At 37.1% G+C, this 26,695-nt stretch overlaps 1 long non-coding RNA gene across 1 annotated transcript; it reads left to right on the forward strand.

The window, feature by feature from the left end:
* Positions 1-597: 597 nt before the first annotated feature.
* Positions 598-26,695, forward strand: LOC134731833 (uncharacterized). Its single transcript, XR_010114449.1, has 4 exons — positions 598-625; positions 25,039-25,123; positions 25,985-26,069; positions 26,577-26,695. It is a non-coding gene; the product is annotated as an uncharacterized lncRNA (long non-coding RNA).

Genomic DNA, 26,695 nt, shown 5'->3' on the forward strand with positions numbered 1-26,695 from the left:
AATGAATGTGACAAAAATGTGTTTCTTTATCCTCTTTTCTATTCTATAGAGAAAACTAGTTGTCTAAGGTTGCTTTCTTCTGATTCATGATACTACATTCACAGTATGATTGTGTGTTCCTTTTTTCCCACTTACTCAGTCAATAAGGAGGTTGAAATATATAACCTCAGAAATATCAAGTTCACTACAAAAATCGCTCAGTCAAGGATAAACCGTTTCATTGTTATTTGTGGAGAAATATAACCTCAGAAATATCAGGTTCACTATAAAAATTGCTCAATCAGGGTTAAACCGTTTCATTTTATTTGTGGAGAAATAAAGCATATACCACCAAATTTCAAAATATGTGTACAAAATTGAAAATATAATGCAGATATTGATTTTCAGTCCTAGGTTATATTAGTTTTGGAAACAGTTTAAAACATTTTAAGAGATTTAACAAAACCAAGACTGACTGACTTGCTTGAACGTTTTTCGTATATGATGTGCTTTCTTATTTGCCTTCTTAAAAGCAGTAGTTTTAAAATCAAACTCATTGTCTTTATAGGGCAAGAATTATGAGGAAGAAGAAGGTATTGAGGAGATAAGGGAATATGATAATAATGGAACTTCCAACGCTTCTATGGTATAGTATTTGTCCATTTCTTAATGTCGATTTTTACTTTCTTTTGTTTTTCAGCTTTCATTTTAGAAACGGGGTACTTGCAGGATTATCACAGAGGTATATTGTGTGATGCTGAGGTTTGGGGTATAACTGAACCTATCACCCTGGTATTGATCATACCCAGTAGGTAGTTTTTTAGCATTTACCCCCATCCCTCTCTCTCCCTTCTAGGAGTCTCCAATGTTCCCATCTTTATGTACATGTGTACTCAACATTTAGCTCCCACTTGTAAATGAAAACATGCAGTATTGGATTTCTGTTTCTGTGTTAGTTCACTTAAGAAAATAGCCTTTAGCTGCCTCCATGCTGCTGCAAAGGATAAGATTTAGTTCTTTTTAATGGCTGCTTAATACTACATGGTGTATATGTATTACATTTCCTTTATCCAATTATCCCTTGATACAAGGCAACTGGGTTGATGTCATGTTTTTGCCGTTGTGAATAGTGCCGTGATGAGCGTACAGGTGAATGTGTCCTTTAGGTAGAACAATTTATGTTCTTTTGGATATATACCTAGTAATGGGACTGGCTGGGCCAAATGGTAGTTCAACTCTTAGTTCTTTGAAAAATCTCCAAATTGCTCTCCACAGTGGCTGGACTAATGTACATTTCCACGAACAGTGCATAAGTGTCCCCTTTCCCCCACAGTCTCACCAACATCTGTTTCTTTTTTTTTTGACTTTTTAACAAAAGCCGTTCTCATTGGTGTGAGATGGCATCGCATTGTGGTTTTGATTTGCAATTCTGTGATGATTACTAAGGATAAACGCTTTTTCATGTGCTCATTGGCTGCTTGTATGTCTTCTTTTGAGAAGTGTCTGTTCATGTCCTTTGCCTACTTTTTAATGGGGTTATTTGTTTTTGCTTATTGATTTGATTAAGTTCTTTACAGATTCTGGATATTAGACCTTGGTCAGATGCATAGTTTGTGAATATTTTCTCTCATTCTGTGGGCTGTTTACTTCCTTGATAGTTTCTGTTCCTGTGCAGAAGCTCTTTTGTTTAATTAGGTCCAACTTACCAATTTTTGTTTTGTTGCAATTGCTTTTGGGGACTTTTTATAAATTCTTTGCCAAGGCTGATATAGAGAAGAGCATTTATTTGGGTTTCTTCTAGGATTTTTATAGTTTGAGGTCTTACATTCCTTAATCAATCTTGAGTTAATTCTTGTATATTAGGGTCTAGTTTCAGTCTTCCACCTATAGATAGCCAGTAATCCCAGCACTGTTTATTGAATAGAGTATTTTCCCCTTGCTTATTTTTGTTGAATATTGAAGTGTATAAATGTGCAGCTTTATTTCTCAGTTCTCTATTCTGTTCCACTGGCCTATGTGTTTTTGTACTGGTACCATTCCGTTTTGGTTACTGTAGCCTTGTACTATAGTTTGAAGTCAGGTAATGTGATGCCTCTGGCTTTGTTCTTTTTGTTTAAGATTTCTTTGGCTATTTTGGACTATTTTGTCATTCCATATGAATTTTAGTGTAGTCTTTTTTTTAATTCTGTGAAGAATGTCATTGGTAGTTTGATAAGAATAGCATTGAATCTATAAATCACTTTGGACAATATGGCCATTTTAAAAATATGGATCTTTCCAATCCATGAGCATGGAATGATTTTCCTCTTATGTGTGTTGTCTCTGATTTCTTTCAGTAGTGTTTTATAGTTCTCCTTGTAGAGATCTTTCATCTCCTTGGTTAGATGTATTCCTAGGTAGAATTAGGCTATGAATCCACCTGGTACAGGACTTTTTTTGATTGATAGGGTTTTTTATTACTGATTTAATTAAAAAAAAGTTGTTGGTCTGTTCAGGTTTTTACTTTCTTCCTGGTTCGATCTTGGGAGGTTGTGTGTTTCTAAGAATTTATCCATTTCCTCTAGAGTTTCTAATTTTTGTGCATGGAGATTTTCACAGTAGTCTCTGAAGTCTCTGAGGATCTTTTGGATTTCTGTTGGATCAGTTGTAATGTCATCTTCATCATTTATGACTGTGTTTATTTGAATTTTCTCTTTTTTTCATTTTCAATGTAGCTAGTAGTCTATCAATCTTGTTTATTGTTTCAAAGAAGAACTTTTTGTTTCGTTGATCTTTTGTATAAAATTTGCATCTCAATTTCATTCGATTTTTGTCTGATTTTAGTTATTTTTTTATTCTGTTAACTTTGAGGCTGATTTGTTCCTTTTTTCTTAGTTTCTCTAGATGCAGTGTCAGATTTTTTTTTGTTTGTTTCTTTTTCTTTGAGACAGAGTTTCACTCTTGTTGCCCAGGCTGGAGTGCAGTGGCACGATCTTGGCTCACTGCCACCTCTACCTCTCAGGTTTGAGCAAATCTTCTGCCTCAGCCTCCTGAGTAGCTGGGACTACAGGTGCATGCCACCGTGCCTGGCTAATTTTTGTATTTTTAGTAGAGTCGGCGTTTCACCATGTTGGCCAGGATGGTCTCGATCTCTTGACCTTATGATCCACCTGCCTTGGCCTCCCAAAGGACTGGGATTACAGGCGTGAGCTACTGTGCCTGGCCAGATTCTTAATTTGAAATCTTTCTATCTGTAAACTGTCCTCTTAACACTGCTTTAGCTGTATCCTAAAGTATCAATAATTTTCATAAGAGCCTAAAGTATCAATAATTTTCATAAGAGCCTCTCTCTTTTTCTTTGTTCCTCCTTTGGGTTTACAACTTTCAGGTTTGATTAATTCAAAAACACATACTTAAAAGATTTCTATGTGTATTCCCCTCCTCCTTCCTTGCATGTATTAAAATAGTCAGTGCAAGACACTCTGTAAAGTCTTGTGGGGATAGAATATTCTGTGATCCATGGTACTTCTTCCAGAGAGAGCTCAGCACTACTGTAAAGTTGGCAGACTAGCAAATAGACAGGTTGCAAAAAGACAAATCTCCCCTAAAGCCCACCTGCATCAGCAAAGCGCCCTCCCTTTCTAGCTTGAATTCAAATTTTCACATTGAAAATCACTATTATTTATGGTTGCAAATTTACCTAAGCCCATTTATCTGCTTAGCTAATGTTAGGATTTTTTTTTTTTTTTTTTTTTTTTTTTTTTTTTTTAGCAAATTTCAGAACTAAGTGCTGATGTTGAGCTACTATTCCTATGAACTAACAGCTAGATTGTTTGTTACAACAAAAGCACATCTGAGACCAGATTCTGCCAAAGGTGCATACATTTATTAGTGAGGTGTCAAAAGCAAGCATGGATTCTGTACAAGTCCTGTTCTTATAGCTTGGGTGAAACACCACATATACCCTTAAAGCTCCAGACTAGTACACGCATGCACAGTTTAATGTGAACTAGATGCAATGCTTTTCTTTCTTACTTTTTATTGAGATATAATTGCAATACAATCATAAACATTAGTTTGTTGAGTTTTATTAAATTCTTATACCCATGTAACCATGTTCAAAATAAGATATAGAACATTTCCTCCTCTTCAGAAAATAACCTGGTTCTCCTTCCCAATCATCCCCCGCCCCCGCCACTTCCAACAAGTGTTTGGTTTCCATCATAAATTAGTTCATCTGGATTTAAATTTCATATATGCAAGGGTGCTCTGAAGCAAGCTTGTAGTCGAATTTGGAGATTGAAACTCTGTGCAGTGGAGGGATACATACACTGCCAGATCAGCCATTTATTCTTACTCTTCCATTACACCAGAGAAGTGGGGCTGTGAAAACTTTCTAACCAGTTACATACCTTAAATAACACTCATTTCATGGATGAAGATTATTTTTATACCAATTATATGAATTAACAAACCCTCTATCATAGATTTCAAGAAGACTATGTGAAGTGGCTGTCCTGGGGAATATATTAAAGTCTTCAGACTTTCATTGTATATTCAGAGAGAGAGGATCCATAGAGGAAATTGTCTTCTGAAGGTCTTGCTCTTGCCCATTCCTTCTCTCCTTTTGAATAAATCCCACTCACTTTTAACTATGCAATTTAATAGCCCCTTCCCAACTGCCATAGCAAAGTTTATTATTTGTTCTGTTCCCCAAGGTTCTTTATTCAAACCTTGATTATAGCATTATAAACAGTGAGTTTACCACAGAATACGCCCTTTCTTGGCATGTCAATTTTTTTCTTCAGAGATTGTATCTTAGACATCTCTGTATTTTCCATGTCCATTGCTGTATCTTCCAGCACAGAATTCTAACTATTATTACAATGATGAATAGATGAAGGGTTAAAATACACAGTACCCAGGCTTTCTCAAAAATTCATTTTTCAAAAATTTATGTCATTGTCTAGTTGTTGAGAATGAAATATTTTTTCTTTTTTGTTATCAAGCCTTATTAATAGCTCCTTTTATTTCTTTGATCTTCAGGGTTCTCATCTATAAAGCAGGCTTAAAATGCACATTATTTCTACAATTGAACAAATCAACAAAAAAATATGTGTACACAGCCCTCAAAATATTCCCTGAAACCAAACCTCAAAGCAACCGAAAACCAACTGGAATGAAACCTGTAAACCAACTTAGAGAATTAGCTAGATGAAAGAACAAGTTTCACTCATCATTTAACACTATATAGAACTTAAGAAAACAATGTTTGACTGAAGTTCAATTTTTTTCCCATTGATGATAAACTAGTTGGTATATGGACATACATAAGCCTTCGCTCATGAAGACACTTGAGTTCCCTGTCGCCTCAAGTCTAACCGCTTTGTCTTTGGCTTTTAAAATTCTCCATCAAAAGGTTCCACCCTCCCTCTCTACCTAATTTCTCACCATTTCCTAATACTCACCATTAACTTGAGTCAGGCTGGTGTTTCCCTCATGTCCTCCTCATGCCTTGCTTATTCGGGAATAGAATATTTTCATTGGGGGGATTTTAACCACAAATGCTCTCTGGATGAGTGGGCCAGGATGATGCTACCAGATCTGAAATGCACCTCCCTAAGGCTTTAAAAAGAGATAGATGATGATGAAGTCTACACAAATAGTTTTCTTTTTTTTTCCCTGTAATTTTATCTAGGATTTTCATTGCTTTCTTACCATGACAGGCCTCTTACTTTCCTCCCTTCATCTTCATATGAGGTGTATTATAAGAGGATATAAAAGGTTAATCCTGTCAATGAATCAGCTAGAATTCTTTGCAAGATTTGTAAGATTTCATCTCTACACTATTGAGATGACTGGCTTAGAATGAAAAGATTCCTGGAAAAGGATGTTTTGGATACCCATGACTATCTTCTTCCTAGCCATGACTTTCACTTTCTGGAGTGATAGATAAAGCCTTCCTCTGAGTAGAAGGGCTTATGTATTGACATATCTTACCAGAAAAAAAACTTCAGTCTAAATTTTATTTGCTTCTTAACGCACCGGAAAACATTCAAATTCTCAATGACTGTTGCAAGTAATCAATTAATCGATTCTAACTTGGTGTAATCAAAATTAATTTTTTCTTAATTTCACATATAAGACATGTGCAACTCTTTAACTAGAGAGGAAATTTTTTTATTGCCTAATGGATTCTTAGCAATAATTAGGCTTATACAATTATAGTTCAATGAATTAAATAAGAATGCTACTGAGAAAATTAGCACACTAGTTAGGGTTTTAAATATGAAAAGGAGAATGCCTTTATCTAAAGAACTCTACTCTTTTGTCTCTCCTTTTAACTCAGGAAAACATTTCTAGCTATATACTCCTTTCCTGTCTCACCTTTCAATCTCGTGACTTCTTTCTTCTGCCAAGGTCTCCTTTGAGCTATTTTCAACATAGAAACCAAAGTGAATCTAATAAGCTGCAAATCAAATTATGTCACTTCTTTCCTGAAAGCCTTCTTGTGACTTCCCACCTCACTCAGCCCTACAGCCTATCATGATCACTATAGTGATGTAGTGACATAGTTATATATAGTGATATAGTGACACAGTTATATATAGTGATAGCCTATCACTGTCTTCCTAGGCTGTAAGCAACCCTGACGTTCCTCTGAACACGACACTATATTTTCTGATGTTCTTCATCAGAAAGTATGTTCTGATGAAAGTATCAGAAAGATAAGTATTTTTAGGAGAATAGTTCAAAACAAATGCAGTCAGTGCCTCTGACAACAAGATATGCAGAAATGTGAGAGACCTGTGGAAAATTGTTTCCCAACAACTATGTATTTTGTTTTTTTTCTTTGTCGTCTCTCTCTCCGGTTACATTTTAAACTCTATGAAACAGGGTTGTTTGTTTTCCTGCCTTCCACTTGTATATTTCTAGCTTTTAGAAGAGTACCTAATAATAGATACTTAACATAGACTTGCTGATCAAATGAATCAATGGTGATTTCTTCAACAGAGATTACAAAGGAAGCTGGCTGGCATACTGTTTTCAGTTCATGGTAAGAATATAAGGTAGGCTTTTACTATAAATAAAGATGTTTAACTATGAATCCTATCTCCTACTGCTTAGGGCACCACCAACCTCATGGTAGGTACTTAGTAATTATTTGTTGAATAAGCGAAACTTGCTGTATTAGTCTGGGTTCTCCAGAGAGACAGAATCAATAGGATAGATAGATACATGGATAGCAACAGACAGATACAGATCTCTCTCTGTCTCTCTCTCTCTCTCTCTCTCTGTGTGTGTGTGTGTGTGTGTGTGGTGTGTAGAGAGAGAGAGAGGGGTGCGTTTACTATCGTGAATTAGCTTATATGAATATTGAGGCTGAGAAGTCCAAGATCACTAGTTGGCAAACTTGAGATCCAGAAGAGCTAATGGTATTAATTCTAGTTTGAGTCCAAAGACCTGAGAACCAGGATGTCCAATGGTGTAAGTTCCAGTTCAATTTCAAAGGCAGAAGACCAATGTCCCAGTTCAAATATAGTCAGATAGAGATAAACAATTCTTTCTTACTCATCCTTTTTGTTCTATTCAGGCCTTCAAGAAATTGGGTGAGGGTCAGCCACGTTGGAGAAGGCAGGCTTGCAGACTAGGGATTCAAATGTAAATCTCATCCAGAAATACCCTCACAGACACAGCCAGAACTAATGTTTAACTAAGTATCTGGGCACCTCATGGCCCAGTCAAATTGACACAAAATTAACCCTCACACTTGCTATAGTCACACAAGTTTCCACAAATTATTAATGGAGACTACTAAGTAAATAATACTGTTATCAGGATCCAGTGTGCTCAGACTGTTATGTACAGGGGCGTCTTTACCCACAAAAATTTAGATAATCAATTGTGACAGATAGAAGTTTAGCCCTCCTTAGTTTCTCATGTCTGTTGATGTTGATATTAACATGGTCTTGCTAAATCAACTGAGAATAATGAATTCAGAACTATAAGGGGACAAGGCAATTATCTTTAAAATATAGGAAGGATGCTATAAAGATTATCTCCAGATGTTTGATTGCCCATGGAGTTGACATGGTGATAGAAGTAGAAGCATTGTACACTGAAAAACAAAATATCCTTGGTTTATTTTTATCAGATACTTAAAACATTCGAAAGTTTCTTAGGTAATGGGACTCAAAACAGGCAAGGTCAGGTTGGAGTGAAACAAAGAAGATTGTCTCTGCACAACTGGAGCACTGTGGAATGTATATCTAGCTGAGTTAGGAAAAGAAATGGAAAAAGGAAAGAAAATCACCGGTGTAGTTTATAACTCTATGTGGGCTAAACCCAGCTGTCCCTCTGTCTCTATTCACTTTAAGAGGTCAAAAAATCTGCTTCTTTTTAACATCTCTTCTTTTTTAACATGAACAAATAAAAATTTTAAATCTCCAATATCTGGATTATGGGACTGAATCTTTGTTATTTTCCTTGGACTTATAACCATGGAATATTATGTCTAAGATTATTTTTAAGTAGTTCTTTTGAGAAAGGTGCTATTCAATATTTGATTTTTATTCACATCCAATAAAGCAGTGCCAAAAAATAAGTCAAAGGGAACAAATTATTTGACCTGCTTAAGTTTTAAATAAACTGTTTGACAGTTAAATTTACACCTTCATATGTTCGATATATTTTTAAAACAACCTCATAAAATGCAGTCATTATCTAGATTTCTTCTAATAAAAAAAGTTTTCAAAATAGTGTCATTGCTTTTTAGTTCTGAAAGAATCAGAACCTCACACATTAAAAATTACCTAAGGTTATTATTATTTTTTAAATGGCTTTGATTCATTAAAATCTCACAAGACTTCAATTCATTTGAAGCTTTAACTTCCCTTTTGGTAACCTATTTATTACTTCCTGAGATTGGCCAATTTCCTAGGTAGAAATGACTAGATTTCTAGAAATGGCACCTCAGTGAGTCATTGTTTTGGTCTGAAAATCCCATTTCCAGCGGTACAACATTAGGGATAGTGGCACACCCATTATGAGACATATATTAGCAGAAATGTAGCATTTATGCATTAAAAATTTTCCCTAAGGTTTTTGGTTGAAAACTAAATAAGAAGTCATTCAGCGGGTATGGCCAAGGACTGGTTTGTGTAATGGGATTATGCAACTACATACTAGCAGTGTTTCAGGGAACAGTTCCAGATAAACTATTGAGAAAAGATCTAGGGTAGGAGGTAAGAAGAGAGTTCAGTAGTTCAGTAGTTGCCAAGCCCAGTTACTAGGAGTCAGAACCGAAAAATCCCAAGGTCAGGTGGCACAGATAACAGAATTAAAATTGTGAATGAGCAGCCACAATTGAGAAACAGTTGAAGCAAATACGTCTGATAGGGACTAGGGAAATAAATAATAAGACATTCTGATGAAACTGGCTAATACAGACTTCCTGGCTAAGCTTACTAAAAAAAATAAGGCTTCACATGGTTCTCATAAAATTCAAATAAAACTTGTGTTTATAAAATTAAAAATCAAGCAGACAATTTACATATTTGCAATTTTAAGCCTTTCCATCCATGAATATATCTCTATTTATTCAAGCCTGCTTCTAAGTGCTTTTAACAAAATACTATTCCTTTAAATTCTTAAGGTTCTCTTTTCTTAATTTTATTCCTGGCTACTTGATGATTTTGGAGTTGCTTTTGTTATCTATAAAGGACAAAATATTTTAAATTATATTTTCTAATTGGTTATTATTGGTGTGTAGGAATCTTATTAATTTTTATGTTGACCTTGCATCCTGCATACTCTGTGAAATCTACTAGTGAAAATTCCAAATAATCACATAGATAGCCAGTACATATAATTTTGTTTCTTCATTTCCAATATATTTCTAAATTCCAAAATATTTTCAATATATTTGCATTGGCTAAGACTTAAAATCCAATAATGAAATTAGCATCTGCACTTATTTTCTGAATGTTTTAAAAATCATAGTTGTTTGAATTTTATGAAACACTTTTTTCTGCATTTATTGTTATGACCATGTGGTTTTTCCTCTCATCTGTCCATTAGTGTAATATTTAATATCTTTTATTATTGAGCACTTCTTGTATTTCCTAAATAAACAGAAATAGGTCACGATGTATTATTTTCCACACAAGTTTGCTCATCTAGATAATATTTTATTTAGGATTTTGGCATATATATCAGATTGGTTTCTGAAATTAATTTGGTTTTAAATGTGCTTTATATGTGTAAGTGTGTCTTATTTCATTGCTAATTACATAAGTGTTTTATTTTATTAATTAGTCTTATTGGGTGTTTTTCTATTTTATTTGCTTTTTCAGCAAATTAGATTTTTATTTCATTAATTCTTTTGTTTCTTTGTTTTCTATTTCGCTAATACCTGTTCTTAACTTTATTATTTTCTTGCTTCAACTTTCTTATTTTTCCTAAGCTGCTGTGTTAAATGCTTAATTCATTTAGCTTTTTAAAAAAGTCATTTAGTTTTAAAGTATTTTCCTTTTCAAATAAATGAACTTAAGTTTATACATATTTTCATTCTTGCAATTGTGAAAACTGGATCCCACCTTTTCTCTGTAGTACTTTCATTGTCATTTGTGTCTAAATGTTTCATAATTTCTATCATAGTTTCCTTTTTATCTCATGAGCTACTTAGTAGAACATCTTAAAAGATGAAAAATGTATCTCATCTGAAGAGAAGTCAGAGTATCATTTTAAGGTTCTAATTTGTTTGTGTGTGTGTTTGTGTTTACATATGTGTCCATTCCTTCCTATTTAAGTTGCTTGCATTGGGGGTAGAACACAAAGTCTGGATAATATTAATTATTTGAAATGTTTCAAGACATTCTATGTTCTTTGCTTTCAATGTCTGGTTTGCAGTTCTAAGGTTGCTTCCATCCAAACTCATAGTCCAGAACAAGGTCTCATAATTATGGTTTAAAGTTTCTTCCCTGCAGTGATATTGAAGGATATAAGCAATCTGGAGACCACAGGTCTCTTGATTGAAAATTTTATTCCACACTGTTTCTGTGTTCATTACCTCCTGAAGTCAGTTGCTCTATAGAAATAACCTTAGGAAACAGTTGGGAATAGTTTGTTGCGGTTATTTTTGTTGTTGTTAAGTGTCTTTTCAAGGGATGGAGTAGGTGGCAGGAAACTTCTTTCCTGTCTGTAGCTGGAAACAGTGGTTTCTGACTCACCTGGAACAGTTTTGGTGTCTCTTGCTCATAGGACCTGAACCCTTAACTACTCTGCCTGCTTTTGGACACTTAGATGACCAATGGCTTTGGAACCCACTCCGTGTCTTCAATTTCTTTTCTGTTTCTGATTCGAAAAGAGTTCTATTTTGCTTTTGATCTTGTTATGCCCTTTTGCTTTTTCCTTTCTATATTTTATTCCTATGTGTTTGGAACACAGGGAGTGCATTAAAGCATAAACTTCTTGCACTCTATTGACTTTAATACTTTTATCTTTAAAACATTTTGAATTATTTTTGTGTACAGCATGAAGTGAAAATCTAACTCTTGTTTTTTTTTTTCTCTCTTCAAAATTTATTAAAAGTTTGTCACTTATTAGATAACTCATTCCATTCCGTGTGATTTAAAATATCACAAATGGTTGACTTCAGGTTGAAACTGGTTTGGAACTCACAGAAGTGCTACTGCTACTGCTGCTGCTGCTGCTGCTTCTTTTATCTTTTAGCATTAAAGTAATTTTGAAAGGGAAAATATTTACAGTTTGATATAGTCGACAACTTCTCTATCATCTTACAACTGATTTCACTCATTCGCGCAAATTGCCCAACCCTTGAACACACATTCCATTGTATATGCGAAGGTTTGTTACATAGGTAAACACGTGTCACAGGGGTTTGCTGTACATATTATTTCATCATCCAGGTATTAAACCCAGTACCCAGTAGTTCCCTTTTCTGCTCCTCTCCCTCCTCCCACCTTCCCCCGTCAAGTAGACCCCAGTGTCTGTTTCCTTTTTGTGTTCATAAGCTCTTATCATTTAGCTCCCACTTATATGTGAGAACATGCTGTATTTGGTTTTCTCTTCCTGTCTTAGTTTGCTATAGGATAGTAGCCTCCAGTTCCACCCATGTTCCCACAAAATACATGATCTTGTTCTTTTTTATGGCTGCATATTATTCCATGGTGTATATGTACCACATTTTCTTTATCTAATCTGTGATTGATGGGCATTTATGCTGATTCCATGTCTTTCCTATTGTGAATAGTGCTGCAATGAACATTTGCATGAATGTGTCCTTGTGGTAGAATAATTTATATTTGTCTGGATATATACCCAGTAAAGGGATTGCTGGGTCGAATGGTAGTTCTGCCTTTAGCTCTTAGAGGAATCACCATACCGCTTTTCATATGGATTGAACTAAATTACATTGCCACCAACACTGTGTGTTTCCTTTTCTCTGCAACCTCCCAGCATCTATTATTTTTCAAATATGCAAATTCTTGGTTCAAGTGCAAGTCCTTTACATTTCAAGTTCATGCATACTATTATTTTTTATTAATTAGTAGAAAGGTTTTTGACAATTTTACTTCATAAAATATTTTTTCTCCCAGTTTTGCTTGCACGTAGTAACACTATTCTCTTCAGACTGCAAATGAGATATCTCCAGAGGAAATGGTTATTGGCTAGTCTAGAATTCTGCAGTAAATATTCAGAGCAATAAATTATCTTGTAAAGAACACTGAACCACACTTGGTCTTAAATTCCTCAATCAGTTAAAATGAGAGAAATGGATTTTCTGACCTTTGAGATTCATATAGGAACATGGCTGTGCCTATAGCCAGAATCTGAATAGATAAGATAATATGAATAAATGGTACTTGGGAGAATCTACCATATAGTTTGCAATTGAGTGTGATGGTATGCTTAAACCTGTTAAATTAAAATTCTTAAAAATCCATTAGTGAGTTAAAAGACAGGATGAAGAACATACTAATTATGTGAGCAAATATTCTATAGAAGGAGACGTTACAAATATCAGGGAGAAGAGAATTGATAGATGCAGTTTATTACATACACATATTACATATGCATAGCTAAAAGAGAGCAAAGGACTTGCTGACTAATACACGCAAATCATGTTTGTTATTCTAGCAAGTGTTTTTCTTAAGGAGCCAGATTTTCCTATTGTTTAAATTGTTTCCTTAATTCTTCCAGGCGATTGGAGTGCTATGCCCTGGAGTATCAAAACTGCCTTTAATGTTACCCTGATGTCCCAAATATTATACTTCCAAAAGCGTAGTTGAGGCAGTTGAGAAGATCTGGCTCAACTTAATGTTCAGTTTTAAGTACCAGGGGCTTTTGCATGATATCTTATTCTCTCCCTGGAGGATTATATTAATTGGAACAGGAACACTGAAGTGGTAACACACTTAGCATTATTTATCTCTGCATTAGGGACACTAAGGACCTATTTAACTGGTGGGAGAATCAGAAGCATCATTTTCAGTTCCTGAAGAAATCAAGTTTTATCCCTAATCCTTTGCATGTCTCACCAAGCCCCTCTCTTGCCTTATTGAGCTATTCATCTTCTCAAAGAACACTAAGAATTAATAACAAATATGCATATTGTCCAAAGGGACCAGCATTTTGTCTACTTCTAGACTTCCTAATTTTTTAGATTTGCTGACTGTAGCATAAGTTTGGTTATTTATTCTTTCATATTTTTGTTGTTGGTGCTACCGTTGTTGAACATCAAGGCAATTTCATAATGTTGACTTGAATACTTTCTTCTGATGACCTAAGATTTTTATTTCAGTACATCTACTCAGAGTTGCTATAGATCAAGTTTAAAACAAATCTATCATATCTGTCATAATGTTATAAAATACATGCCCTTCAAATTTCTTTTTTTTCCCAGACTTTGTGTTGGTTTGTTTAAGTTTAACCTTAACTGGAGTTTCCCTTTAGAGCTTGCTTTGCTGGCCTTAAAAATGTATCCTTTATGTTTAAAGATTCTAGAGATACTTACAATATAGAGGAATTGAAAGGAAATATCAATGATAACCTATTAAAATGCATTTAAATAGACTTCCACACATTTTTATCTGTACTCCTCCTTTCAAGAATAGAAATGAGTAGATCATTTGCATTTCTTCTTCCTTACTTTCATCCTTGAGAGTGGCCATCACAAAACTTGTATTTTCATACATTAAACCAACATTTATTTTACAAACCATTTCTTTTCTTTCATCTGTCCCATTTTTTATATTGTAAATAATGCATACTCATGTATGCATTGTACAGGTTGCTGAATTATGTGAATTCCTGAAAGTACACAAAAAGATGCAAAGAAAAAAAAATCTCACCTATATTTTTATTTCTCTGAGATACCTACTGTACCATTTTGCATATTGTTAGTTGTCTTCTAAAATTTTTTTGCACATATATTATGTTCACAAGACTTTTTATCAATTTGGTATTACCTTTGGAGAACAGTGACAATTGACCACCGGGACGTGTCTATTATTCTGAATTTTAGATATTTGAATGTTATTTAAAAGACAAAGTGATCCATTGTATCATTATTTGCTGGAAAAGCTCAACTGAGGTCAGGGTCATCTCTGCATCAGGCTCCTGAGAACTTAAACTTTCAAGGGAGACATTGCTCCTAACCACTATTGCCTATAGGTGGGCAGTTACAAGGGATAACTGCTTGTAGACATGGAAATGATTCAGTCTTCTCCAGAAAAGAAAAGCATTTAACATAGTTTGGATATTTGTCCCCACCCAAATCTCACATTGAATTGTAATCCTCAATGCTAGAGGTGGGGCCTGGTGGGAGGTGTTTGGATCATGGGGGCACATCCCTCGTGGCTTGGCAATGCCTTCATGATAGTCATTTCTCAGAAGATCTGATCATTTAAAAGTGTGGCGCACCCCCTTACCCCACTCTCCATTTCTCTTGTTTCTGCTCTGGCCATGTGACGTGCCTGCTCCTGCTTTACCTTCTACCATGAGTAAAAGCTTCCTGAGGCCTCCCCCAAAGCAGCTGCTGGCACTATGCTTCCTGTGCAACCTGCAGAACTGTGAGCCAGTTAGACCTCTTTCCTTTTCAGTTACCCAGTCTCATTTCTTTATAGCAGTGTAAGAATGGCCTAATACAGCAACTGAAAGGAAAATATCAACTTGACAATGAAAATTGATGAAATAGCATTTTATTTCTTTGGCTGCAAAAAAATGCATTTAACTGACCATTGTGAGCAGGTATATAATTTATAATTCTAAGATGGTGCAATGTAATCAAGCAGTCTCCCTGGTAAAAGTAATCTTAGTTTGCCTAATTTTGTGATTTCTTTCCCAAATATTTCTGGACTTAGTTGCTAACATCCTGTTAAGGCCACAGTACATTTCACTGTACAAATGCCTGAGTTAAGTACAGAATTTTGTCTTTTAATCATTTCATCTTCTACCCCAAATCACATCTCATATAACTAAAAGTCTTAGTGTATCATAAAATGTCCAGTAGGATTCTCCTGTATGTACAGTATAGAATGAGATCAGAAGACCTCAAATAGAAAACCACGAACCAGACCTGCTCACAGTTATCTTCCTTTAGGTCTAAACTTTTAAAAACCATTTTAAAATCTTTTGCCAACATTTAACAATTGGAAAAATACACTTAATGTTGTGAAATGCTTTTCTTTTTAAATTTTTTTTAAAATTTACTTTTATTTATTTATTTTTTTGAGATGGAGTCTCACTCTTTCACTCAGACTGGAGTGCAATGGTGTGATCTTGGCTCACTGCAACCTATGCCTCCCGGGTTCAAGTGATTCTCCTGACTCAGCTTCCTGAGTAGCTGGGATTACAGGCTCATGCCACGCCTGGCTAATTTTTGTATTTTTAGTAAAGACAGAGATTCACCATGTTGGCCAGGCTGGTCTCGAACTCCTGAACTCAGGTGATTCGCCCATCTCAGCCTCCCAAAGTGCTGGGATTACAAGCGTGAGTCACCACACTCAGCCGTGAATTGCTTTTCTTTCTTCTTCTTCTTCTTTTTTTTTTTTTTTGTGTGTGTGTTTGAGACAGAGTTTTCCCTGTGTCACTCAGGCTGAAATGCAATAATAGTGCGATCACAGCTCACTGCATCCTCCACCTCACTGGGCTCAAGTGATCCTCCCACTTCAGCTTCCTGAGTAGCTGGGAATGCAGGCATGTGCTACCATGCCTGGCTAATTTTTGTACTTTTTGTAGGGACTGGGTTTCGCCATGTTGCCCAGGTTTGTCTCAAACTCCTGAATTCAAGCAATCTTCCCCGCCTCGGCCTCCCAAAGTGCTGGGATTACAGGCGTGAACAACCATGCCTAACCATCTTGCTTTTCTTTTTTTATAAATCAAGAGATTAGGTAATCTTGGGGTTGCATTCAAGCAACCATTGGCTTGGACCCAGTAGTGCTACCAACTTAAATGTGGGGCATGCGCTCTCACTCACCATCATTCCACCATTTCCAGGTCCTCTACACCTGGCTACTTTTACATGTTAACCTATGTCTGTATTCAGGTTTCTGACTTATTTTCTATGTGTTAATTATGATTCCCTCTCATCATTTAACCTCTTCATATGCTAATATTCTAGCTGCACCACTCAACCAATTATTTTGCTTTACTTAGATTTGTTCCTACATCTGAAATACCCTTTTTATGTTGTTGCATGTTTCAGTAGGTCCTTTCCCTGTATATTGTTATAATTATCTCTTGTCATATTTCCACACTCCAGATAAACCATTTATATCTTTCTGGTTTCATGTGGTCTTACGCCTGGCAGAATTCCTTCAGCCTGTGATGCTTCTGCTTTTCAAAATACCCTTGCTCTTCTTATCCACCCTTGGATATCACTTATGCATTCTCTAAGAATCACTACCAATGCTACTTTTTTTTTTTTTTTCTGACACAGCCTGTCCCCCCACCAGCTAAGTTAGGGGTTTCTTTTTTTGTCTGCCAATGATACCTTGGATACAGTTCTATCAAAATATTTACCTCATTTATTGGCCGGGCACAGTGGCTCATGCCTGTAATCCCAACACTTTGGGAGGCCAAGGGAGGTGGATCACTGGAGGTCAGGAGTTTGAGACCGGCCTGACCAACATGGAGAAACCCCATCTCTACTAAAAAAATACAACAAAAACAAAAACAAAAAATTTAGCCAGGCATGGTGGCACACATTTGTAATCAAGTGATGCAGAAGAATCACTTGAACCTGGGAGCCAGAGGTTGCAGAGAGCTGAAATGACGCCGCTACACTCCAGCCTAGGCAACAGAGTGAGATTCCGAATCAAAAAAAAAAAAAAAAAAAAAAATACTTCATTTATGACCCTAGAGTGCATTTGTTGATTTGTTTACCTATAGCCCCTAAGTAAGTTTCTCTACTCCCAGACTTGTTCCTTGAGGTGAAGACTGTGCACCATGCAGGCTTAATGTGTCCACACTCAACTACATGCTCAGACAGATATAGTCCATTTTATAATTCTCTAATTGTTTCATTAAGTTGTGGTTTATTTGACAACTTTCATAAAAATTAATATTTCTTTCTTTTTTTTTTTATTTTTTTTAAGATGGAGTCTTGCTCTGTCACCCAGACTGGAGTGCAGTGGCGCGATCTCAGCCCACTGCAACCTCCGCCTCCTGGGTTCAAGCAATTCTCTGCCTCAGCCTCCCAAGTAGCTGGATTACAGCCACCACGCCTGGCTAATTCTTGTCAGGGTCATCTCTGCATCAGGCTCTTGAGAACTTAAACTTGCAAGGGAGACATTGTTTCTAACCACTATTGCCTATAGGCGGGCAGTTACAAGGGATAACTGCTTGTAGACATCAAGATGGTTCAGCCTTCTCCAGAAAAGAAAAGCATTTAATATAGTTTGGATATTTGTCCCCACCCAAATCTCACATTGAAGTGTAATCCTCAATGCTAGAGGTAGAGTCTGGTGGGAGGTGTTTGGATCATGGGGGCACATCCCTCGTCGCTTGGTACTGTCTTCATGATAGTCATTTCTCAGGAGATCTGATCATAGATTCCTGACACGTCCTGGTGGTCAATTGTCACTGTTCCCCAGAGGTAATACCAAATTGATAAAAAGTCTTGTGAACATAATATATATGCAAAAAAATTTAGAGGACAACTAACAATATGCAAAATGGTACAGTAGTTACCTCAGAGAAACAAAAATACGGGTGAGATATTTTATGGTTTTTTTCTTTGCATCTTTTTATGTACTTTCAGGAATTCATGTAATTCAGCAATTTGTACAATGCATACATAGTATGCATTATTTATAACGTAAAAAATAAGGCAGATTTCTTATAAAAAACAAGACAGATTGTATTTTAGTAGAGATGGGGCTTCACCGTTCTTGGCCAGGCTGGTCTTGAACTCCTGACTTCATGATCCACCCTCCTCAGCCTTCCAAAGTGCTGGGATTACAGGCGTGAGCCACTGCTCCCGGCCTAAACTAATATTTCTACCCTGTATGGGTACAAGTCTTCACCCTACCGCTTCTCTTTCTTTCCCCCACTTTTTCTTCCAGCTCTCCTGCAGTCTGGAGCAACACACATACACTCGGATACAGACACTCACACACACACCACCAATACCACCACCTCTACAATTACATAGCAGAGTAATCATAATAAGTATCTACTAATTTGAAAGGTTTTGGTAGTACAGAAATACAGGTTTAGCATTTACAATATAAATATCAGACTTGTTACCTGCCAAACTGCCTTTTATAGTTTATTAAATTTTACTTAAAATGTTGTTTTAAAGTAAACAATAAAAATGATAATTTCATCAGAGCTAAAATTAAAAAGAAATTTTAAAGGCTCCAAAGACTGTTGCCTAGTATGAATCATGTAGAAGGGGCTGTTTTCAGAAAAGGTTTAAAATTTTTTCCATAAGCTGTGAAGGAAGGTAACTACAGAAAGCTCTCCATGATCAGTTTCGTGTCTAGTTGCAAAAGTGGGCCTTGAATACCCTCATCTGTGTGCCTAATGTGGAGTTGTCTGTCTTTATGGGATTTTACACAGCTGACAGCTAATGCAGGTGTTTAAATGCAAAATCTGACACTGATGTCTTCCGCTAAATGACACTTCAATTCATAAATTATATGAATATGAGTAGCACTATTCATTTATGAAATAATGTAGCTATCACTTAGTAATGCAATTCAAAACATCTTTCACTTTATTTAGCCATTTCCAACCCCATTACATGTGACTATGAAAAGAATAAGAATTGATTAGACAAGGAATGAAAAGTGGGCAAAAGCATTTCCCAGCATGTTGCCTGCCTCATGGCAAAACGATGGAGCTGTAGCATTTTATTTCCTATTGAAGAGATGTTTCTTGCTTAGGTGGCCTGTTTCTGATTAAAAGCATCTTTGTAATATTGCATTCACTTCCATAAAAAGAATATGCTCTGTGCCAGGAAAGAGTCTGGTACTAACTGCAAAAAAAAGATGTTACTGCAGCAAGACAGGATATTCCCGGTTCTGAAGCTTGCAGGATGGGGGGTCTGGAAAATGTAGCACATTATTTCCCTGTAGCTTCTACTTTCTCTGTGTTGGGTCAGTAATAAAAGTGGAAATGATAAAACCATCACCAGCAGCTAAAACATCAATGATAGCTATAACTTTTTCAGGGCTTTCCAAATATTATTTCCTTCAAATATATTATTTACAATTGTCAAAACAACCTGGAAATGTGGAATTATTATCCTGTTTTACAGATGTGGACTTTGAGGCTCAGCTACGTTGTGACTTGCACAGCTAGGTAATGAATGCTAGACCCAGGTCTGTCGGGTGCAAGCCCATGCTCTTTCCACTTTCCCAGAGAGTGACTTTCTCCAGAATATCAACTCCTCATCTCCCATTCTTGTAACTACATAATTTAGGGTTTGTAGTGCCTGTGTGAGAAAAGATAGAAAGCTCTCATTGACTGTCTTCCCAAATGTGGTTCACAGGCCTGTATGACAGGGGAACTCTTTGCTTGCTTTCATGATTTTTTGAGATTTCTAATTAAAGCATTTTGCTGTTTAGGGTTTTCTTTTTGAATTTTGGGAAACATCTAGATGTAGATCTATTCTGTCTTTTTCAGGAAGAGAAGGGAGAATGCATGTCTGTCTCCCTGGTGGCACTTGGGGAGTGTCATCCTGGCCGGCCATCCATCCTCTATGAGCTCCGGACACAGCCTGTGGTATAATCGTGCAGGGAAGCAACTGAGAAGCAGCAGAAATTAGAGTTCTGTGAAGAATAGCTTGTCAAAGGATAAGGGACATATTTTACGTTTACTTTTGTGAAATGTGGTATTTGGGATGAGGACCTTGCATTTTGAGCAGAATGTTGCTAATTTCTCACATGGTCTTTATCGAGAAGTACAAACTCAGTGGGCAGTGTACAGTACAAGGAACATGTCCCAGGAAGGTTGTGAATTACACTGCCAGATGGCCTCAGCTCCCCACAGGCTGCTCCAAAGTCACGCAGATTCTTTTTTCATTAATTTCAAATTTTCCCTAACATTTTCACAGGCATAAGACTTTTAAATGGGGAAAATATCCATTTTAATATAAAAAGAAAATAGTAAGTTTGGACATATACATTTTGCAGGTGAATACAATCCTATATTTATTAAAAATGAATACATGATATGATAATATCTATGTTCAAAATACCTTTACATTTGTAATGCATCACTTATTAGAAATAGGTAAGTTTTATCATTGTTTCCCTCTCAAGATTGTATGCTTATTAGTGGCAGACAGAGCTTTATAGACTAGCGGTTTCTGTGTTCTATTCTAAATATGACATGAAACTTATTGCATAGAACTTCCCTCCTTTTTCTCTTTTGATTTATTTCTTTTCCAGAATCCTATATAATCCTGATTCTGAATTTTCAGTCAGCTGGACTCTTTAACAGGTCTGTACAGGAAAAGGTGTCAGATTGGATTCTCAGGCTAAAAATGCCATAGTTGGAATGAAAGGAAAGGATTTAAGTAAACATGGCCAACACCAAAAAAACTTTCTGTTAAATATAGACAAGAAGAACATAAAACAATGGGTAGAACTAGAATGTGTTTCTTTGTTTTAAAACCCCACCCGCAGGCTTGTAACCACAGTATAATTTCTGAAGCAACTGTCTTGGATATATTGTGGAAGACCAAAGAAAAATTAATCCTATCCTTTTTACATTGATATAAATTCATTAGGTCTATATATTTTTTCCCTCTACCATGCAGTATCTGAAAGTGGTATTCTTGAAATTATTAACACAGTACAGATGGCCTATTCTAATCAATCTGGCTCCTTCACAGTCCATGAACACACCGTGTTTGCCCCACCTCAGATGGGTCATTCTGTTTCTGTCTATTCACCTGTCTCCATTCTTGCCTCCAAGATCCACATATGACCCTTCAGTATCACAAAGTCTACTCTAGTGAGTGCAGCCTTCGCTTGCTTAGAAAAAGTGTAGCCCTTGATTGTTGTTTAGTAGTCTTTGCTATGCTGCTCTTTGGTATGAGTTTGCCTTCACAACTATATCGTGGGCTCGCTAAAGGGAAGGAACCTGTCATATACATCCCTCAGCACAAAGCAAAGCTTGGACTCTCAGGAAGAACTCATTGACTTAGAGCCTGCTTTCTGCTATGTAATTTTTATTGTTTTATGGAGGGAGATTCTGCAGAGCATAAACTATGTCCTTGAAACCAAGCACTCTTGGGAACTATATTAATTTAGGGCACATGGGCCCTATTTATTTACTGTTTCAATATACTGAGTTGGATGTACTATCAATCACACAATCTGGCAGTATTTAAAAAATGCAATACTTCTTCTGCATGTTTCAGCTTTGCTCCTTCTCTGATGACCTTTTGGAAGCAGTGGAGTGGGTCTAGGAGAAGAGAAGTATTTGTCATGCTCCGTCAACTTCTAGAACCTGAATTTAAAAACTTAAAGAGATCAAGAATTCCTTTTGTCATTTTCGTAAAGAAGAAATACCCTCTACACCAGTAGAGAAAAGCATAGTATAGGCATACCTTCTTTTATTGTGCTTAGCTTTACTGAACTTCACAGATAATTGCATTTTTACAAATTGAAGGTTTGTGGCAACCCTGAGCCAAGGAAGTCTATTGATGCCATTTTTCCAACAGCATGTGCTCACTTCATATTTCTTTGTCACATTTTGGTAATTCTTGCAATATTTTAAACTTTTAAATTATCATATCTGTTATAGTGATCTGTGATCAGTGATCTTTGATGTTACTATTGTAATTATTTTGAGGCATCACTAACCACACCCATATAAGATGTGAACTTAATCTAGAAATGTGTGTGTCCTGACTACTTCAACAACCAGATGTTTCTTTGTCTCTCTCTCTCTTCTTGGCCATCCCTATTCCCTGAGATACAACAATATATTGAAATTAGGCCAATGAATAGCACTACAATAGCCGCTAAGTGTTCAAGTGAAAGGCCACTTTGCACGTCTGTCACTTTAAATCAAGCGCTAAAAATGATTGAGCTTAGTGAGGAAGGAATGTCAAAAGCCAAGATACACTGAAAGCTAGGCCTCTGTGCCAAGCAGTTAATCAAGTTGTGAATGCAAAGGAGAAGTTTCTGAAGAAAATTAAAAGTGCTACTCCAGTGAACACACAAATGACAAGAAAGCAAAAGAAACTTCTTGCCGATATGCAGAAAGTTTGAGTGGTCTGGATAGATAAAACCAGCCAGAACATTCCCTGAAGCCAAAGCCTAATCCAGAGCAAGGTCCTAACTCTCTTCAGTTCTATGAAGGCTGAGAGAGATGAGGACACCAGAGAAGAAAATTTGGCAGCTAGAAGAGGTTGGTCATGAGGTTTAAAGAAAGAAGCTATTCCATGACATACCAGTGCAAGGTGAAGCAGCAAGTGCTGATGGAGAAGACGCAGCAAGTGATCCAGAAGATACAGCTATTATCGTTGGTAAGGCAGCTACACTAAACAACAGGTTTTCAATGGAGATAAAACTGACTTCTATTGGAAGAAAATGCTATCTAGAACTTTCTTTCTTTCTTTCTTTTTTTTTTTTTTTTTGAGACAGAGTCTCGCTCTGTCGCCCAGGCTGGAGTGCAGTGGCGCAATCTCGGCTCACTGCAAGCTCCGCCTCCCGGGTTCACGCCATTCTCCTGTCTTAGCCCTCCGAGAGTAGCTGGGACTACAGGCACCCGCCAACTTTCATGTCTACAGAGGTGAAGTCAACACTTGGCTTTAAAGCTTCAAAGGACAAGATGAATCTTTTTTTTAGGTGCTCATGCAGCTGGTGACTTATAAGTGGAAGCCAATGCTCATTTACCTTTCCAAAAATCCTATGTCCTTTGAGAATTATGCTAAATTTATTCTGCCTTTGCTCTATAAGTGGAACAACAAAGCTTGGATGAGAGCACATCTGTTTACAGCATGGGTTACTGATTATATTAAACCCACTGTTGAGAGCTACTGCTGAGAAAAAAAGATTCATTTCAAAATATTACTGCTCATTGACAGCGCATCTGGTCACCCAAGAACTCCAATGGAGATGTACAAGGACATTAATGTTTTTATACCAGCTAACAGAACATCCATTCTATAGCCCATGGATCAAGAAGCCATTTCAACTTTTAAGTCTTATTATTTAAGAAATACATTTTGTAAGGCTACAGCTGCCATAGGTAGTGATTCCTCTGTGGATCTGGGCAAAGTCAATTGAAAATCTTCTGGAAAGGATTCACCACTGTAGATGCTACTAAGGACATTTGTGATTCATAGGAAGAGGTCAAAATATCAACATTAACAGAAGTTTGGAAGAAACTGATTCCAACCCTCATGGATGACTTTGAGGGATTCAAAACTTTAGTAGAGGAAGTCACTGCAGATGTGGTAGAAATAACAAGAAAACTAGAATTAGAAGTGGAGCTTAAAAATGTGACTGGATTGTTGCGATCTCCCGATAAAACTTGAATGGATGAGTAGTTGCTTCTTAGCAAATAGCAAAGAGAGCGGTTTCTTGAGATGGTAACTTCTGCTGGTGAAGCTGCCGTGAGCGTTGTTGAAATGGCAATAAAGGATTTAGAATATTCCATAAACTTAGTTGACAAAGCAGTGAGAGGGTTTAAAAGGATCGACTTTAATATTGAGAGAAATTTTACTGTGGGTAAAATACTATCAAATGGCATCACATGCTACAGAGAAAAAGTTCAAGAAAGGAAGAGTTAATCAATGTGGGAAACTTCACTGTGACCTTATTTTAAGAAATTGAGGCTGAGCATGTTAGCTGATGCCTGTAATCCCAGCTCTTGGGGAGGCGAAGGCAGGGGAGGATCACTTGAGGCCAGGAGTTCAAGATTGACCTGGACAAAATACTGAGACCCAGGTGCTACAAAAAAATTAAAAAATAAGAACAATTAGCGAGGCATGGTGGTGTTTGTAGTGCAGCTATTTAGGATGCTGAGGCAGGAGGATTCCCTGAGCCCAGGAGTTTGACACTGCAGTGAGCTGTAATCATGCCACTACACTCCAGCCTGAGCCACAGAGAGAGACTATGTCTCTTCAAATTAGAAAGAAATTGTTACAGCCACCCCAGTCTTCACCAATCACCACCCTGATAAGTCAGCTGCCATCAGCAATGAGGCAAGACCCTCCACCAGCAAAAAGAGTGTCACTCACTGAAGGTACAGATGAGAGTCAGCATTTTCTAGCAATAAAGTATTTTTAATTAAGATATGCATACTTTTTTTTAGATATAATACCATTGCACACTTAATAGACAGCAGTATATTATAAACACGACTTTTGTATGTACTGGGACACCAAAAAAATCGTGTGACTCACTTTATTGTGATATGGTTTTATTGCAAGGGTCTGGAATGGACCTGCAATAACTCCAAAGTGTGCTTGTAATTTTAGTCACCCTTAGAATTATACCCATTGAATAAGAAGGTGAATGCTTACCTTATAGTAGCATGTGTCAAGGTGGACCTATGGCATTATTCCTGTTTTTTCTTTTCATTTAGAAGTCGTCTGATTTCAGTGTGTCTGAGATGTCATGGTGCAAATGAGGCCTATATAGGACCAAGCCCCCACGCACTCTTAGTCAAGGTACATTGAAATAGCATATTGTAAATAGGGCTTCTCAGGCAATCAGGTTCCCTGGAAGCTTTGAGTTAGGTAATGGATCTAGTAGAGAGCAGCTCAGAGTAGCAGGGGTTGGGACAGATTAAGCCTTAGGGAGAACTACTGCCTAAATCACTAACTCTGTCTGACACAAAAATTTTATTTATTTATTTATTTTTTATTTTTTTGAGATGCAGTCTTGCTCTGTTACCCAGGCTGGATGCAGTGGTGCGATCTTGGCTCACTGCAACCTCTGCCTCCCAGGTTCAAGCCATTCTCCTGCCTTAGCCTCCCAAGGAGCTGGGATTACAGGCATGCACCACCATGCCCGGCTAATTTTTGTATTTTTAGTAGAGACAGGGTTTTACCATGTTGGCCAGGCTGGTCTCGAACTCCTGACCTCAGGTGATCCAACCACTTCGGCCTCCTAAATTTAAAATGTATCCAGGTTAGTGTTGAAACACCTGTCGTTTGAAGGACGTCTGAGCAGAGCAAATAAAAGGACAAAGCTAACCTGTATAAAGGACACATAAAGCTAGAACCAGCGCAACAAAAAGGTACTGCCAGAAACTCGATGAAGAAACTAAGATAGGGATCATTTTGGTCTTAGCAGGGATTATGAATGAGAAGGAGAGATTTAGGCAAAAGGCTCATCAGCTAGGTCAGACCCACATGTAGATGTGGGGTAGGGATAGGGTAATCTGAAGTCTGATGCTGTCACAAGTATTCTGAAAGCTAAATCCATCCTGAAAATGTTGGGGCACATGGCAGATCTAGCCCTGACCTTCCTTACTGGGGTGTGATAACCTCTCAAACTGCTACCCGATTTCACTCTCATTGCCTCAGGGTTCCACACTCAGCACGTTACCAGCCTCACTCATGGCAGTACAGGGGTTATTAGGATTTCTCAGAAAGACTTCTGAGAAACCAGGTAGGTTTTGGCTTTGACTTGAAGACGGCATTAGTTGGCCCAAGACTATTTAGCCAAAGTAGTTCTTGCTTCTGTCCTAGAGTGAACCCAAAGCCTCAGTTGCCAAATTACTCTGATGGGTCTCGTCGGCTTTCCAAACCTCAAGGGCTGTCTCTGGGCAAGAGTTTGACTCCAGAATTAACCTCAAGCCCAATATATTTCTTTGGAATCCTTCTGGCATGGAAACAGCCTTCCCCTGGTAGGCAGCCCATGTGTGGTGTGGCGTTGCTCAACACAGCACATTCTCCTTAATGTATGACTTCAGAGGGAAGGTGGGGCTAAGGCTGGAGGGCTGAGGTTAGAGGTTTCTCAGAAATGCCTGTCTTACAAAGCAGTTATTTTTCTCAGTTGAACGACTTTGAGCCTATTGCTTTCATTTTCCTCAAATATCTATCAGTGCCTTGTACCTTATGAGCAAACAAACTGAAACAGAAAGTCATTTTTAAGCTAATTTTATATTTGGTACAGGATTAGTAAGTGCGCTGTGTTCACACACCAGCTATAGCCTGTAGCACAGAAGCCGTGCCTGCTCTTCCAACACATCGCAGTGATACTCAGTTATAAGGGGATTAAGGATAAGGAAAAAA

The sequence above is a fragment of the Symphalangus syndactylus genome, chromosome 11 (genome assembly GCF_028878055.3).
Source record: "Symphalangus syndactylus isolate Jambi chromosome 11, NHGRI_mSymSyn1-v2.1_pri, whole genome shotgun sequence".
NCBI lineage: Eukaryota > Metazoa > Chordata > Mammalia > Primates > Hylobatidae > Symphalangus > Symphalangus syndactylus.